At 38.7% G+C, this 16,426-nt stretch overlaps 1 pseudogene; it reads right to left on the bottom strand.

Annotated features, from left to right (window-relative positions):
* Positions 1-6,067: 6,067 nt before the first annotated feature.
* Positions 6,068-16,426, bottom strand: part of LOC118618518 — a 192,370-nt pseudogene continuing 182,011 nt past the window's right edge.

A 16,426-nucleotide genomic window follows, 5' to 3' on the forward strand; every position in this document is an offset into this window, starting at 1 on the left:
AAAATGACAACACAATGATGACAATCACATGTAATGGAAGGTCCAAGTGGAGACATGTGTGGATACAAGAGGAAGCTAGAAAGGAGGCAGATGGGAGAAGTCCTTAAACGCCAGTCCAGGGGTTACATGGTAAAGATATGTAATTTGTTGAGCAGATAGACAGTATGCTTGAAGTCACATTATAGGAAGATTATTGTACCAGTGGCATTTCCTCATCAGACCTTAAAGTTTCCCAAATCACTTAGGGAAATCAAAGCTATATTATGAGATGTATTCTGAAACTCTAAAATGGATTCAGTGTTGCAACTTACTTTAACTGACCCTTAACATTCAATATGAAGACTCACTCATGGAAAAAAATAACCATCCATATTGGCAGATTTTGTTTATTACTTATTAACTATATTTAAATTTTTATTTCTTATATATTTTGGGGTATTTTTTTTTTGAGATTTTTTTTTTTAAATTAAATTTATTTGGGCAACATTGGTTAATAAGACTATATAGGTTTCAAATCTGCATTTCTATATTGTTTTAAATCTCCGTAAATGGCAGTATTGATAATAAAGAAACTGACATTAAAAGAGGAATAACAAAGACAAATGTATTTGAAGGAGTTAATCAAGTCAATAAATTCAAATAAATTATTTTATATAAGAAGCAAATTTGGGACCAAATCCTATATATTTCCAGTGCCATTTTTTGAGAAATTAACTTGTAGTGACATCCGACTTCTACTTTGATGTTTTTTCCAATTACCTCCCTTTACCCTGCCCTTCCTTCCATCCACTGCTATAGTAGGCAAAATTGCCTGGGTTCCCATCTCATTTGCCCATTCTATTCTTTCAGAATTCATCTAATAACATATTTATTATTCTCCTTGTCTATGAACTTCCTCAAGAGCAGTAACCTTGTTATTTCATTTTTGCCTCAACAGTGACATGTGCAGTCTGTGGTAGACAGTAGAGATGGAAACACAGTAAACCATACTTCATGTAAAAAGCTCATTATACACTGATCAAATTTCACTGGAGCAGAAGCTTCACCCTCACAACCTCCTTTCCAATTAAGCTTTCTTTGCCTAGTGGTTGGTTACTGTACCCAGCAAATTAACAATCTTCTCCTCTCCAGATTTAGGGCATTGACCCCATCATGGCCCGTCTATGTAGGCTTTCCAGGGTTGCTGTACAAATTGTTATATGTTTGGTGGCTTAAAAGTCAACAGAAATGTATTTATTCACAATTCTGGAAACCAAAAATCCAAAATCAAGGTGGTCACACTATTTTTGGAGGCTCTAGGGAAGATTCTGCTTCTTGTTCTTCCAGCTTCTGTTGGTGGCTGGCACCCCTGGCGGTAGCACAGCTCCCGGCTCTGCTGCCCTGGCCATATCACCTCCTGCTCTTCCATCTCCTTCCTCTTCTGCTCCTCATGAGGACAGCTGGCACGGATTTAGGATACCTTACCTTGAGATCCTTAACTTAATTAATATAAACAAAGATTCTTTTTCAAAATAAGGTAATGCCCACAGGTTTCAGATTTTTGATACGGACCTATCTTTTGGAGTCCACCATTCAGCCCATTACGATGTCCATCTTTGGTTTCTGATCAGTTTTTCATTCATTATTTCAATAGCAAATTGGAATTGCTGAGTCTAGCTTCATCTCACCCAATTTAGTTGCAGCCAATCCTCAGACCCCTAAATGTGAGATAAAATTACATGCATTTGTTTATCAAGAAGTCCAAAAAGCCTATTGAGGAAATGTATAATCATATACATTCATGAGAAAAGTTTCCTCCACTAGAGTTTTTCTCTTTTTGAAAGTTAGACATTCACTGAGAAAAAAACATGGTCATTTAAAAAATATTTTGGTACTGAATATATCTGGTACTGATATATGTATATAAATATTCCAGCTCCCTCTGTTGTCTATGCTTGTCTTTGTAGATTTTCTTGTTTGTAATTACGTATTAGTTACATGAATCTGAAGATTAGGTTTAAGGCTAGTATTAGGTCTAGCATTAGGATTAGGACTATGTCCTAAACAAACAGGATTGTTTAGAAGTAGGATTAAGATTCTTGTTCGAGTTAGGACTATGGCTAGAGCTATGCTTACAGTTAGGTTACGATTAGGTTAGCGGTAGGCCTAGAGCAAGGACTAGATTTAGGGTTAAGGCTAGGATTTGGGTTACATATGGGCTAGATTTAGAGTTAGGTGAGAATTAGATTTAAACAGTGTTATGGTTTGAGCTTGGGTTAGTTTAGGACTTGTGTTGAAGACTAGGGTAAAGTTAAATTCAGAATGGGAGCTTGATCAAACCAAATTCTCGGAAAGAGGTCTCTATTCTATGAAATGACGACGACATTTACCTGAGTGTGCTTCCATGTGGAAACAGACACAAATGCACAGGAAAGCTCTCAGCAAATTCCAAAATATGGTGAAAACAATATGATTATTTTTAGTATTACTGCATACAAAGATTGCAACTTTGTCTAAAGTAAAGCTAAGTTTGAGACTTTCTGATCATGTGAGGTCCTTTTAAAATATATATTCTGTTTATAGTCAATCCTAATTCATTTTAAAATTAGAAGTTACTAACCTTTGCAGGCTGTATATGGCATTATGCTCGCTGTTTCAGGGTGTATATGGAGAAATTTATTTTTATAGCATGGTCCCTTTCTTCAAAGAATCTCCTCCTCTGATTGGCTAAACAAGTCCACCTGAAACTACAGTGAACATCTGCAGGCAGTGCCTGTGTGCCTGTGTAGGTGTGTAAAGCATGTGACAATCATGGCACAGAAGCACAAGCACGATGAGGGTCAGTGTCATCGCCATGGCCCTCCTAGAACGCTGAGATTCGGCGGGGCCTTCCAAACTGGCAAGGATTTAGAAAAGCAATGGAAGATGGCATTTGATTGCAAGAGAAGTAGACTGTGGGCTATTAGGTAGAAATAACCATGTTTTGTCCAGGAGTTGTGGGACATAGACTACAGCAACAATGTGCACGGTATGTGTGAGAGAGGATCATGCAAATAAAGTTTGCATTACTGTAGTGGAAGCAAACCATAAGAAGCTTTGAAAACCAGGCCAAGGATGTTGAATTAGGTGTTGTACAAGATATGAAGTGACAGGGAGTATTAACATGTTCAAAATCAGCAATTTAAAAGATCGGAAGGCTGGAAACTGAGGCAAGGACACCGAGCAGAACGCTGCAGAAAAGGGTTGGGGTTATGTGTCTGAATTGCTTGATGGTGATTTAAACAGTAAGAGAAATGGCTACAGAAATATTGGAAGACAAAAGGCACCACACCCTTGAATAACTGAATGGGAAAGATGATGGTAGGGAACAAAGAAAGGTTGCCTTCTGACTTAGGCTGGAGATGAGGAGGAGCACGTAAGACCACTGACAGAGACAGAGGCTATACTTTGCATGTATCAGACATACTCACTGAGATTAATCAACGTTTAGTTTCCAAGACACAATGAATCAGTCTTAGAACTCAAACTACAAAATAAATAAATAAATAAATCTAATCTTTAGTGTTTTCAAAACCACGAATACATACACATCTTTTTGCTCACAGTCCACATCCAAAGTATGCAATCCTTTGGAGGAAGGACTGTTTTTTTCAATTAGCATATATATCCCTCCTTTGCCCTGCACCTGTGATGTGGAATAACATTATGGTTACTTGTGTATTCACAGGTATCTATAATTGTCAGACTGTCTTACACCAACTTCTTAGTATCAACCTGTGGGCTGAATGTGTGTGTGTGTGTGTGTGTGTGTGTGTGTGGTGTGTGCTTGTGTGTGTATAATGAGGGGATAAACAAATAGTACAATCTCAGATGAAAAGAAAATTGCACTCCTAATTGCTTTGTGTATTAACATGAATAGCAGTTATAAAAAATTACTTTTATTTTTAATTTGAGTCTCAATTAAAAGTTATTTGGGCCTGCCCTGGCCAGTTTGGCTCAGCGGTTAGAGCGTTGGCCTGAAGACTGGAGAGTCCTGGGTTCAGTTCCCGCTAAGGGCACATACCTCGGTTGCAGTTTGTCCCAGTCCTGGTTGGAGTTGTGTGGGTGGCAACCACTCAATGTGTCTCTCTCACATTGATGTTTCCCTCTCTCTCTTCCTCCTTTTCTCCCTCCTGCTCTATCTGAACATAAATGCAAAAATGTCCTCAGGTGAGGATAAAAAAAAAATAAGTTATTTGAGCCTTTCTCTTGAAGCTATAACTTTAGAACCTCCTCCTGTCTTAGATTTTGAGGTGTGGTATGGCCAACATGAATTTAAACCACCTCCCCTCATCCTTACGAGTCTTGATTCAAAGAAAAAGTTTGAGACTGCAACAATATTCTGTAGTCACCTCCCGCTCAAACCCTAGTGAGGATAAAGGGTCCATGGTTCCTTTATTTTTTGTGACAGTTCAGCCCTGTTCTGCTTTGCTTTAACACAGATTTATCCTAGAGCCTGTTTTTGGCCAATGTGATCCACTTGGCCACACCCATTTGGAAGAGCCTATTACTACAGTCAGGTCTGGTTTGGCTTGCTGTAAGCTCCTTGCTACATTCTTTTTTTAGAGCCTGCCAAGTGTGGGACAATGGGTGTGTCTTGTTGACATCCTGTGGTTCATCAGATATGTAGGATCACTTCATTGCAACCTCTTTAGAAGCTTGCAGCTGTGCTGGGAGGCCCAGGTCAGCATGTCAAAGAGGAAGCCCAAACTCTGATTCACATTTAACCAAAACGCTTGAGGGGAATGGGAACACAGGCATGCTTTGCTTTATAAAAGACATGAGGCCCTCCCCATACCTAGATTAGCGATTTGTGGTTGCAAGTATTTGCCTATCTCGCCAAACCATAATTTATCCCAAAGAGATGACTATGTCACTTAGACATTTAGATACAAGAACTACACACAAAATGGATTTCCTGGATCAGTACTGATTTTCAAAGCCCGTGCCCCGTTTTTGATTTGCCACATCCAGACCACAGGGCCACTTTTAAAGATAAGTTAGGAATACAGGGAATGCTAGTGTATAATTAAAATGCATATCCCATGGCAGGGAAAGTTAAGAGGATACAATTTTGGACTGCAGGAGGCAAACATCACCAGAAGTTTGTTCCTCAAATAATCACCTAGTATACTCACATCATATCCTCTATTACAGATTTAAATGGATTAACAGCCTCATTGTATTAAGTGCAAATGCTCCCTCAGGTGGTGAGATTTCATTCACACTTTAGTATAAAATGCTTCAATGAGGTTTTCCTTTCTCTCTGAATACCTGTAACTCCTGGAAGATGGGGGCTGTGAGGATGGAGTATTTGCTTTATTCCCAAATGTATTTCAGGAAGCATTATCATTAACTTGAATGAATAAAAATATAATCAAAGTCCACTGAATAAGTTTAACATAAAAAAAAAAATTGACTCTCAGAGACAGAGAGTTTAATCAAATACAGTAAAAGTTTAAAACTTGGTGAATCTTGGTGCAAGCTTAAGAGATGAATTTTACCCTTTCTGTAGGTTTAAACATTTCCAAAATAAATATGTATAAAAAGATTTTAAATAATGAATTCTCATACCTGAAGAGTTTAGTTTGAAATCACTGATCCAGTCAACTAGTGGTTGATTCCATGAATGTTCTTTTTTTTTTTTTTAAGAGCAAGAATCTGAGCAGTATTCATGGAGGGGAAGTAGATGGTATTAGAGAAACAGAAAGGGTATCTGGGGCCAGAAATAAGGAGGTTGGTGGTAGGAGAGGAGACTGGGGATGAAAATGAGATAGAAGAAATGAAAATATCTTCTAAGTTTCCTGTGAATATGGTGGATAGGTAAATTTGGTACTTGTCCCCTCCCACAACCACAGCAAGATTACAACTAAACTACAGAACATCCATCATGCAGAACTGCCTGAAGTCTAGCTAAAGAGAAATCCTGTAGCTGAAGATAGAGAACAAGCCTGCTCCACCTCTGCATTCACTGGATCATGTATGTGCCTCTCTCACTTCTTTAGTCATAGGGTTCCCAGCAGCCGGCCAGGGAGATGTGCTTGTTCTACTACCACCTCCATGGCACCACCTTGCCTGGCTGTGACTTGTCCTTCTCCACAGTGGTGTCATTGAGCTGCTACACATCATCATAATCATCAAAATTCAAGAGTGGCCCATTCTTCTCTCTGCCTTGATGATGACGTAGAAGTTGTGGCAGTGGGGTATAATTAGGTGTTCTTTGATGTACCTGAGCTCATGGGAGTCTTTGCACAGGATCTCAAGTGCCTTCTGCAGGATTTGCGGCATAGCGTTTGCCTTTCTTCATCGTGACTGTCCACCAGGGCCCAGAGCCATCCCAGTAACTGAAAGTAATTTTAATCTCCTTGTTCTTAATCTTCTCCTGCTTTGCTTCCCAAACTTGCTGTGCAGCTCTTCCAGGAGCCGATTCTCCTCCTCCTCCTCAGGGTGGGGGAAGAGCTTGTGACCACATCTGGGTTCTTCCCCAATTTCCTCTTCTTTGTGGTGATCTCTTCCCTTTCAATCCCCCCCCCCCTTCCCTCTTGCCCATCTACTCTCTTCCTCCAGAGTGAAGAAGAGACTGAGGAATTCTGCTTGGCCTCTTTCTTGCCTCCTTCTCTCAGAGCTTCTCCAGCTTCAGCTGCAGCTCCTTGAACTGTTCCTTCTTGGCCAGCTGCATCTCCCATTCCTTCTCCAGTTTCTCCTGCTTAGCCTTTATGTCATTCAGGGCCACAAGTCTCACGGTACTAGACATGAGCTCTGTGTCCATGGCATCGTAGAGTGCAGAGAATTTCTTGTCGATGTTATCTCCACTTTGAAGGCCCCCTCTGAGAAGTAAAGGGTTTCAGTCCACACCAGACCCCCCAGCCCAGGGTTCCAGTGCTGGGAAGATAAGTCCCCATAACTTCTGGCTGTGAAAAACAGCAGGGAGTGTAGCTAAGTGAGAAGGAGGGTAGCTGCAGTCTCAGGCATTCTTCTTAAAGGACCCACATGCAGACATAATCTAACTCACTCATTCTGAGCTCCAGCGCTGGGGCACCAGTTTGAAAGGCACCATCGACATAGGGAAGGAAATGAATTGTCTGGCTTTGGGGAAAGAGTTAAAGAGGCAGCTTTCTCTCAGATAGAAGTCCTCAGGCCATTGTTCCTTTGCTGAGCCTTCCCCTACATAGCCAGCAGGTTGCATCACATCAGAGTCTCCATTGACCTGGCTAACACTGTTCACCCCACCCTGAGATCCCACCTCACCCCACTTGCCAACCAACCTAAGCCATTTCCAGTGCTTTTCTGTACAAATAACCTGTCTTGGTTCATGCTGGGGACTTTCTCCAAATGTCTCAAAAGTCCACAAACCCCAAACAAACAGCATCTGTCCTACAAGTGCACTGTACTACCTTTTGCTATGTGGTCACAGGTCCGGCACTAGCAGCAGATGGCTTTGATTCTTGCCTGGGCACCTCGAAGCTCAGGACAAGCAGCAGTCATTGAAGGATCACTCTGTAGCTCATGCTGGGTGGCCCTGGGCAGGGAACAGGCAACAACTGATCTTAGTCTGCATCTCCCAGGAGGCTCCAGAGCCAGCACACTCAGTGGACAGCTTTAGATCATGTAAGAGCACTACCCAATTACTGCCATGAGCAACACAGTCAAGGGGTGAACTCAGCAGGCACCAGAGCCCCACTGTAGAATCCTGCTCTGTGGGGTTGGCTCCTGGACAGCAGATCCTCCACTATTGTCGTGACTATTCCTCATAAACAATCAGCTTGAGGTCAATCCCTTCCACTGATGTGCCAATAGCAATCAAGGCTCAACTATAAGAATAGGGTGCACACAGTCCATACAAGGTATGTACCTGGAATGCTGGCTTGAGTAACCTGGGAAGCTGTGCCATTGGAACCTACAGGATACCTACTACATAAGGCCACCCTACCAAAACTGGGAGACATATCATATCTATTTAATACATAGAAATAAACACAGAGAGACAGCCAAAATGAAAGAACCAAGAAACATGTCCCAAATAAAAAACAGGAGAAATTTCCAGTAAAAGAACTAAATGAAATGGAGGCAGGCAAACTACCAGACACAGAGTCCAAAACAATGGTTATAAAGATGTTCAAGGAACTAAACAAGAACTTCAATAGCAGAAAAAGGGACATAAAAACCATAATAAAAACCAGTCAGAAATGAAGAATACAATAACTGAAGTGAAGAATACACTGGAAGGAATAAATAGTAGAGTAGATGAAGTAGATCAACTCAGTGATTTGGAAGACAAAGTAGCATAAAATACCCAATCAAAATAGCAAAAAAACATTTTTTTTTAAAATAAGGATAATTTAAGAAACCTCTGAGACAACTTTAAGCATAACAACATTCACATCATGGGGGTGCCAGAAGAAGAGAGAGAGCAAGGACTTGTAAACCTATTTGAAAAAAATAGTGACAGAAAACTTCCCTAACCTGGTGAAGGAAATAGACATACAAGTCCAGAAAGCACAGAGTCCCAAACAAGATGAACCCAAAGAGGCCCACACCAAGACACATCATAATTAAAATGCAAATGGTAAAGACAGAGAGAATCTTAAAAGCAGCAAGAGAAAAGCAGTTAGTTACCTACAAGGGAGTTCCCATAAGACCAGATGATTTCTCAACAGGAACTTTGCAAGTCAAAAGGGATTGGCAAGAAATATTCAAAGTGATGAAAAGCAGGGACCTACAACCAAGATTACGCTATTCAGCAAAGCTATCATTTAGTATTGAAAGACAGATAAAGATCTGTCCAGATAAGAAAAGACTAAAGGAGTTCATCACCATCAAAGCAGTTTTATATGAAATTTTAAAGGATCTTCTTAAAGAAGAAGAAGAAAAAAAGATCAAAATATGAATAATAAAATAGCAATACATATCCATCAATAAATACTTTAAATGCAAAAGCTTTAAATGCTCCAATGAAAACATACAGTGGCTGAATGAATAAAAAACAAAACAAAACAAAATGACCCTTACATATGTTGTCTACAAGAGACTCACTTCAAATTGAAAGACACCCACAAACTGAAAGTAAAGGGATGGTAAAAAATATTTCATGAAAATGAAAGAAAAAAAAAGAAGAAGAAAGCTGTGTTAGTAGTACTTATACCAGACAAAATAGACTTTAAAACAAAGGCTTATAACAAAAGAGACAGAAGGACCCAGCAATTCCACTTCTGGGAATTTATCTAAATAAACCCAAAACACTAAATCAAGAAGACATATGCATTATTTACAATAGTCAAGATATGGAGCAACCTAAGTATTCATTAATAGATGAATGGATGAAGTGGTACATATATACAATAAAATATGACAACCATAAAAAAATAATGAAATCTTGCCCTCTGCAATATACTTGGACCTATAGGGTATTGTGCTGAGTGAAATAAGTCAGACAGAGAAAAACAAATGCCGGAAATATTCACTTATATGTGGAATCTAAAAAACAAAATAAAAAATCAAGCAGAACAGAAACAGACTAATAAATACAGAGAACATTTTGTCAGTTGCCAGATGAGAGGGGTGTTAGGATGGGTGAAAAAGGTGAAGGTTTAGGAAGCATACATTTATGGGAGTGTCAAGTACAGCATAAGGAATATAGTGAATAAGTTTGTAATATCAATGTATGGTGTCAAACTGGTACTAGATGTATCAGGTTGATCACTTCATAAGTTATATCAATGTCTAATTATTGGGTTGTATACCAGAAACTAATATAATATTATATATCAACTGTAATTGAAAAATAAAAATAAATTTTTTTAAAAAGTGAAAACATTTGTGTACTCTCAAATTTCCCATACTTCTTGACTGTGAAATTCTTTGCCATGGGCTAAGTTAGCCTGAAATCTAAGTTAACAAATTAACCCCCTTTTTTCCCCTTATTGATTTTAGAGAAAGAGGAAGGGAGAGGGAGAGAGAGATAAAAACATCGATGAGAGATGACATTGATTGGCTGCCTCCCACATACCCCCCACTGGGAATCAGGCCCACAACCTGGGCATGTGCCCTAACTAGGAATCAAACCAGCGACCTCTTGGTGCATGGGTCAACACTCAACCACTGAGCCACACCAGCCGGGCTGCCCTATTTTAATTCTATTAATGATGATGAGCAGGAGGAGGATGAAGATGGGAGCTACCTTTACTGAGCACCTATAATGAGCAGGATGCTATGCTGATCATTTTTCATATAATCAATTTATATTTCACAAATGAGACAACTAAGGTTTGGAGAAGTTAGGTCATTTATCTAGGGTTATGTATAATAAATTCAAGAGCCTCACTCACAATCCCCAGCTCTGCATTCCAAAGCCCCTTGTCTCATAGTTAAACACTACATCTTGGGGTTGGGGGAAATAGTTCAAAGTGAAAGAAAGGGTTGCAAACATGTAATATCTGATTATAAGTAAAAAAAATTTAAACGTTCTATTACTTTCCATGATAAAATTAATGACAATAATGTAACAGACATAAATAAATCTTAGAGTTCAGTAAAGCAAATGTTAAGATGATCTTTATAGCTTCCCCCACATTAGTTTTTGTTGAACTGATGGGGTTACCCAACAGTAGTGGCAAAAGGGATAGGATTCATATATGACCCAATCATAAACTCTGATCCTGCTCTGTGACCTAGGGAAAGTCTCTTCAAGTATGTCAACCTAGATTTCCCCCTTTGTAAAGTGAGTTTAGCAACCTTCCTCTGGAGCTGCTGTGAACATTGTGACAATGACTTGAAGACCTCTCTCCTCAACCTTTTTAAACAAAGGGTAGTATATAATTATTACTGCTGTTATTATTACTTGTAACAAAAACAGAAATCAGCAGCATTGGGTACCATTATCATGACACTCCCAGAGGGTCCAGTCCACTTAATAAACTGCCTTCTCTGAGTTTCCCTTGCTTTGTGTCTCAATGTGACTGTTTCCTTCCAGAGTACTTGCTCAACCCCTTCATGTTCTACCTGGGCAGTATAACCAGTTAGTAAGTAAATATATGTCTCAGTTCATAGCTGCTATTGTCCAAAATAAAGGAAGGAAACACATGACTTTTGGGGTTTTTCCTTTGTGTTTGCTTTTGTGATGTCTTCTTTTTAATTTAAAAAAAAAACATATAGAAGGCAATATTGATTCCTCTAAAGAAAAGGCAATTTATGGGAGAAAAAAAAAATCTTTAAAATGTTGTCTTTCTTTTATTTCTCTCATTGGAAAAGAGAGATTTATTTAGAAGACAAAAATATCTCTCATTATTTTGTCTTTTCCCCTAATATGTACCCATATATTTTGGAAACACATTATCTGAGAACCATGATGCTAAACTCTTTTTACCTAAAAATTATTTATCTAGCTGTGCTATTGAAAACTTAGAAATTCAAAAGAAAAAAAAATAGATTAATTTGGGGGACTATTCAGCCTCACTTAGGGAAAAAAATTAAAGAGGAAATCAAGTCTCTGGAAACTAAATGAAGTCATGGACTGAAAATGTCCTTCAGTAAATGTATTAAAAATACAAGAAATGAAAGAATAGCTCTAAAAATATACATAGCTCTCCCCTTCCACATATCACATCTCTCTAAGTAGCATCTCTCTGTCCCTCTACACACATTCAGAAAGATTCCACACTTGGACATTTCTTATCACACACATCCAGTCCCCAAGGTCATGCCCTATAGTCATTCTTCTATGCCTCTAAAGTCATTTGCAGAATTGGGTGTAGTCTAGAGTATGCTGATTCTTCATTATTCTCTATCCAAAAAGGTCAAAGCATAATACGGAACTTCTTGAACTTAAAAGAGACAGCCTAGATAACCAGCTGTGCTCAAATTAAAACATCCCAAAATAGCATTTATTCTCTCAACAACACGACTGGTACTAAATTCAGAGGAGTAGGAATATCTCCTAACAGGACTTTCAAAGAGCACTAAGTTATCACATTTCACAGGTTTCAATGAGATTTCTTCAGAACTGACACAGAAATGAATGCTTTCCTTTACAACTTCTGCATCTATAAAGAGACAAGTTCTTCCACTCAAGTATAAATGTTTGGGGGGTTTCCTATGATTTAACTAAATAGACTTGCAAGTCATAGAACTAAGTTTTGTTCTTTTGAAAATTATCACATGTCTATACCACTGGTTTATACCATGCTTTACTGCTCATTAGCAAGAATTTCCTCAGTTCCTGTAAGGGTGATATACAACATGGACACGTGAAACAATCTGAGGAAAATTAGAAAGTATCATTAATATTTGGTCTTTATGAGAAAACGGGTCCATTTTTTACAAAAGCCGCATATTGTTGAATGGGGCATGATTTCTACTCTAACGTACATGGTTAATCACAGTTCTTCGATACCTACAGCTTAAGGACTCTCACTTCAGATAAACAGTACGAATGAAGTCCTTCTGAAGTGGGATCTATTTCTTCTATGAATACTCTTATCCAAAAAATAATAATAACAATTTAAAGTCTGGCAGTTTTACCAGTAATTTCTAAGGGAGTTCACACACACACACACACACACACACACACACACACAATTACAAAGGTTATCTTGCATTTCTATCACTCATTGGAGCAAAGTTGATGTTTCTTGACATTGGTACTAAATGTATCTTATCATTTTAACTCTTTGAATAGAACTTGTAGGTATGAATACAGAGAAAGATACTCTCATCCCCATAATGAATCTCTATATGTTAGCAGCAGCAGGTTAACAAAACCCACAAGTAACAGACCATGATATACAATGTCATTTAATCACTGGGCCTGCCATTTCCATTGTGAGCATATCTAAGAATAACATGAGCCCATCTAAGGTCAAGGACCACATCTCTCATCTATCTTGCACATCCAGCTGTATACCCCTATGTAGTAGAACCTCTATCACTGCTAAATTTTAGTTCCATGAAGAAGAGTGTATCATATGGATCATCATAGCAGAGAGCCTAGCACACACAATAAGATCAATTAAACATGTGCAATATAAATGGATTACAGGGTGAGTGAATGAAGGACTGCAAAGTTAGAATTAGTTAATCAGTGAACAACAACATAGATGCTCCAGGTGGAGATACTGTCATGGAGGCAGTGGTTAGTGGGTTGAATATAAAGCATGGTAGATAGGTTGACAATTTTTTGGCCATAAGAAGCCATTACATATTCTGAAGGGAAAAGTGGGTTGGTAGAACTGCTATTTGAGAAATATTGTGGTGTTTTTTACATGATGGATTGGAGCAAGGAGAGAGGCAAGGGAGAGTCATATATATCCATGAACTTTACCACAAAAAATTTCACCTTCCAAGTATTTCACATTTTTCTACCTCTCACTCTCCGTGTGACTCTCTCCAGGACTATTTAAATATCCTCCTAGCTTAGGTTCTTTCTCCTTCACTTTATTTTGTACTTTACCACCAGATTTATCTTCCTAAATTCCAGTTACTTTTCTCCCACTCATATAATCAGAATTTTTCAACTGTCCTCTGCTCCCTAATTCATCATGTTAAAACCTTGAATCTGGTCTTCAAGGCTGTCAATAGGATGTAGTGAAAAAATTTCTACATTGGTGTTAGAAAAAAAATCAAGTTTTCAAAATCAACTATTTTTTAAGTAATTTCTTAAACCAAATGTCAAATAGACAACTCCTAATGATTCTTATAACTCAGCATTTTATATTTTGTATGATCTTATATTTGACGATACACTTTATTTTTTTAATTAATTAATTTATTTTTGTTACAGATTTTTCTCCTTTTTCCCCCACTGATTCCCCCCTCCTCCTCCCTCCCCACCCTGTCCCCAGCTTTGTTGTCCATGTCCATTGTTAATGTTTACATACATATAAGTTCTGTGGCTTATCTCTCCCCCACCACCCCCTCTTCTGAGGATTGCCAGTCTGTACCCCACTTCCACGTCTCTGGGACTACCCCATTCCTCAGACTGTTTTGTTCATTATATTCCACAAATAAGTAAGAACATATGAAACTTGTCTTTCTCTGTTTGACTTGTTTCACTTAGAATAATACTTTCCAGGTCCCTCCATGTCATCTCAAAGAATAAGAGATCTTTCTTTCTTACAGCTGCATAGTACTCCACTGTGTATATGTACCACTGCTTTTTTATCCATTCGTCTACTATTGGACACTTGGGCTGTTTCCAGGTCTTAGCTATTGTAAATAGTGCTGCTATGAACATGGGGGGTACATATATTCTTTCTGATTGGTGTTTCAGGCTTCTTAGGGTATATTCCTAGAAGTGGGATCACTAGGTCAAATGGAAGTTCAATTTTTAATATTTTGAGGTAACACCATAGTGTTTTCCATAGTGGCTATACCAGTCTGCATTCCCACCAGCAGTGTACTAGAGTCCCCTTTTCTCCACACCCTCGCCAATACTTGTTTGATGATTTTTTGATGGCGGGCATGCTGACAGGTGTGAGGTGATACCTCATTGTTGTTTTAATTTGCATCTCTCTGATGGTAAGTGATGTTCAGCATTTCTTCATATGTCTCTTAGCCATTTGTATATTCTGTTTGTGCACACTAAACCAGTGCTTCTCAAACCTCCATGCATATATGAATCACCTGAGAACGTTGCTAAAATGCAGATTCTCATTTAGTGAGACTGGAGTCACTCTGAGGCTTCTGGCCTGTGGACCACACTTTGAGTAGCAATATCCTATATTACAGCTATGTGGTAGAACTCCACATTGGCAAAACAAACAAAGCATCTTCTTTCCTTCCAAATATTGCGGAATCTATCAGTCAACTTGAAATGTCCTCCCATCCACATTCACCAGTCAGAAACTCTCATCTGTCATTATCTGTCTCATTCCGGCTTGAACATGGTCATCTCAATAAAGTTCTTCTTAATCCAATCCCTTACCCACAGGGGAATCCATCTTGTTTTCTTCAATTTCCTCTAGATCTTTGTGCATCTCTTATAGCATCATGAAAATTCTGTGTTACAGTTATTTGCATGCTTTGTTTCTCCCCTCTAGCTTGCATGCCTCCTGAAAATAGAAATGATAACTGCCACTGTTGATTAAGGAGTAGGAGGAAGACAGTCTGAAGGAAGGGAACATGGCCACACCAGTAATTGTCAGGGAAGTCAAACGGAGTACATCTGATCCCAACACATTTCCTTCTATTACACATGGCAGGCACTATAATATGCACTAAAACAGAGAGCCTGACACATTGTTGGGTTTCCATTATTGTTTATGTTTAGCTATGAAGACAGAGCAGAGTAGAAGAAGTGACAGTTCTGTCTTTTGCATGCTTAAACTTCAGGTGTTGGCAAACAACCCAGTAAAAGAAGTTCTCTCAGCATCTGGAGCTTGAAAGGAGACTGATCCAGAGCAGAGCAAAGCAGCTGGGAGCAGTCCATTTGGAGAATAAGTTGCCTCATTCCACTTACAGAGCTGCAAAAGTAATGTACCCACCCTCATTGGCTCAGAATATTTTTATTTCTTAAAACACAAGTGCATTAGTGCAATACATACAAATGCCCTTCAAAATTACAGAGTCCATGTCTCTTTAGATTTAGCATATTATATAAAGGCAACAGGTTATTTGGTGTGTTTTTTTAGCATGATGCCAGTTACATCTAAAACACTAAAACATCAGGGCAACATGATATTTTATAAATTATGGGGGAAATGCATTGCATTTGTAATCTGTCTTTCCTCCATGATCTATTTCTTTTGCAATATATTTTACTGCTTGGGATTTATAGTGTCATTTTTCTGTGTGGCTTACACAACAACACACATCAATGTGTCTGCCTTCAATCATCAAAGGGCAGAAATTCAGGTCAGACATCAGTTGTTTTGCTAAGCTCATCTGGATTAATGAAGGTCTAGGGTTTGCTTTCAGCATACACAGAGAGCAATGTAAGGTATGTCTGTAAGTAATGTCAACTTACTTCTGAACTTGTAATGCCCAGATTTATGTCTGCCATGTTCTTAAATCAAAACAATATTGACTATTTGTGATAAAAAAAAAAATCCTTCCCACTTGCAGCTGTTGTTCCAACTATTACCCTGGTAGTTTTCACAGAACAATCAACCAAGAAACTCCCTCATAAATCATACTCATTAATTTCTGATTTGGGTCTGAGGTGGCGCTTCTTTTCATGACTTTGAATGGAGTAAATATGTTCTTAAGTGAAAGTGAGCCTTGTCAACTCTGCTGGTCCCATCCTAAACATATGGCCTTAGAAAAGTGAAAGCTGTTGAAAGTCTGCAGAGGGACTCCCTACTGAAGTAAAATCACTGTACTGAAAAGCTCTTTGCACTTTTCCCCAAAGCACATAGTTCAGAACATTTAATTCTCACAATCACCTTGTGAGGTCAGCAGAGTAAGTGGCACCAGG

This window comes from Molossus molossus, unplaced genomic scaffold, assembly GCF_014108415.1.
Source record: "Molossus molossus isolate mMolMol1 unplaced genomic scaffold, mMolMol1.p scaffold_m16_p_6, whole genome shotgun sequence".
NCBI classification, from domain to species: Eukaryota; Metazoa; Chordata; class Mammalia; order Chiroptera; family Molossidae; genus Molossus; species Molossus molossus.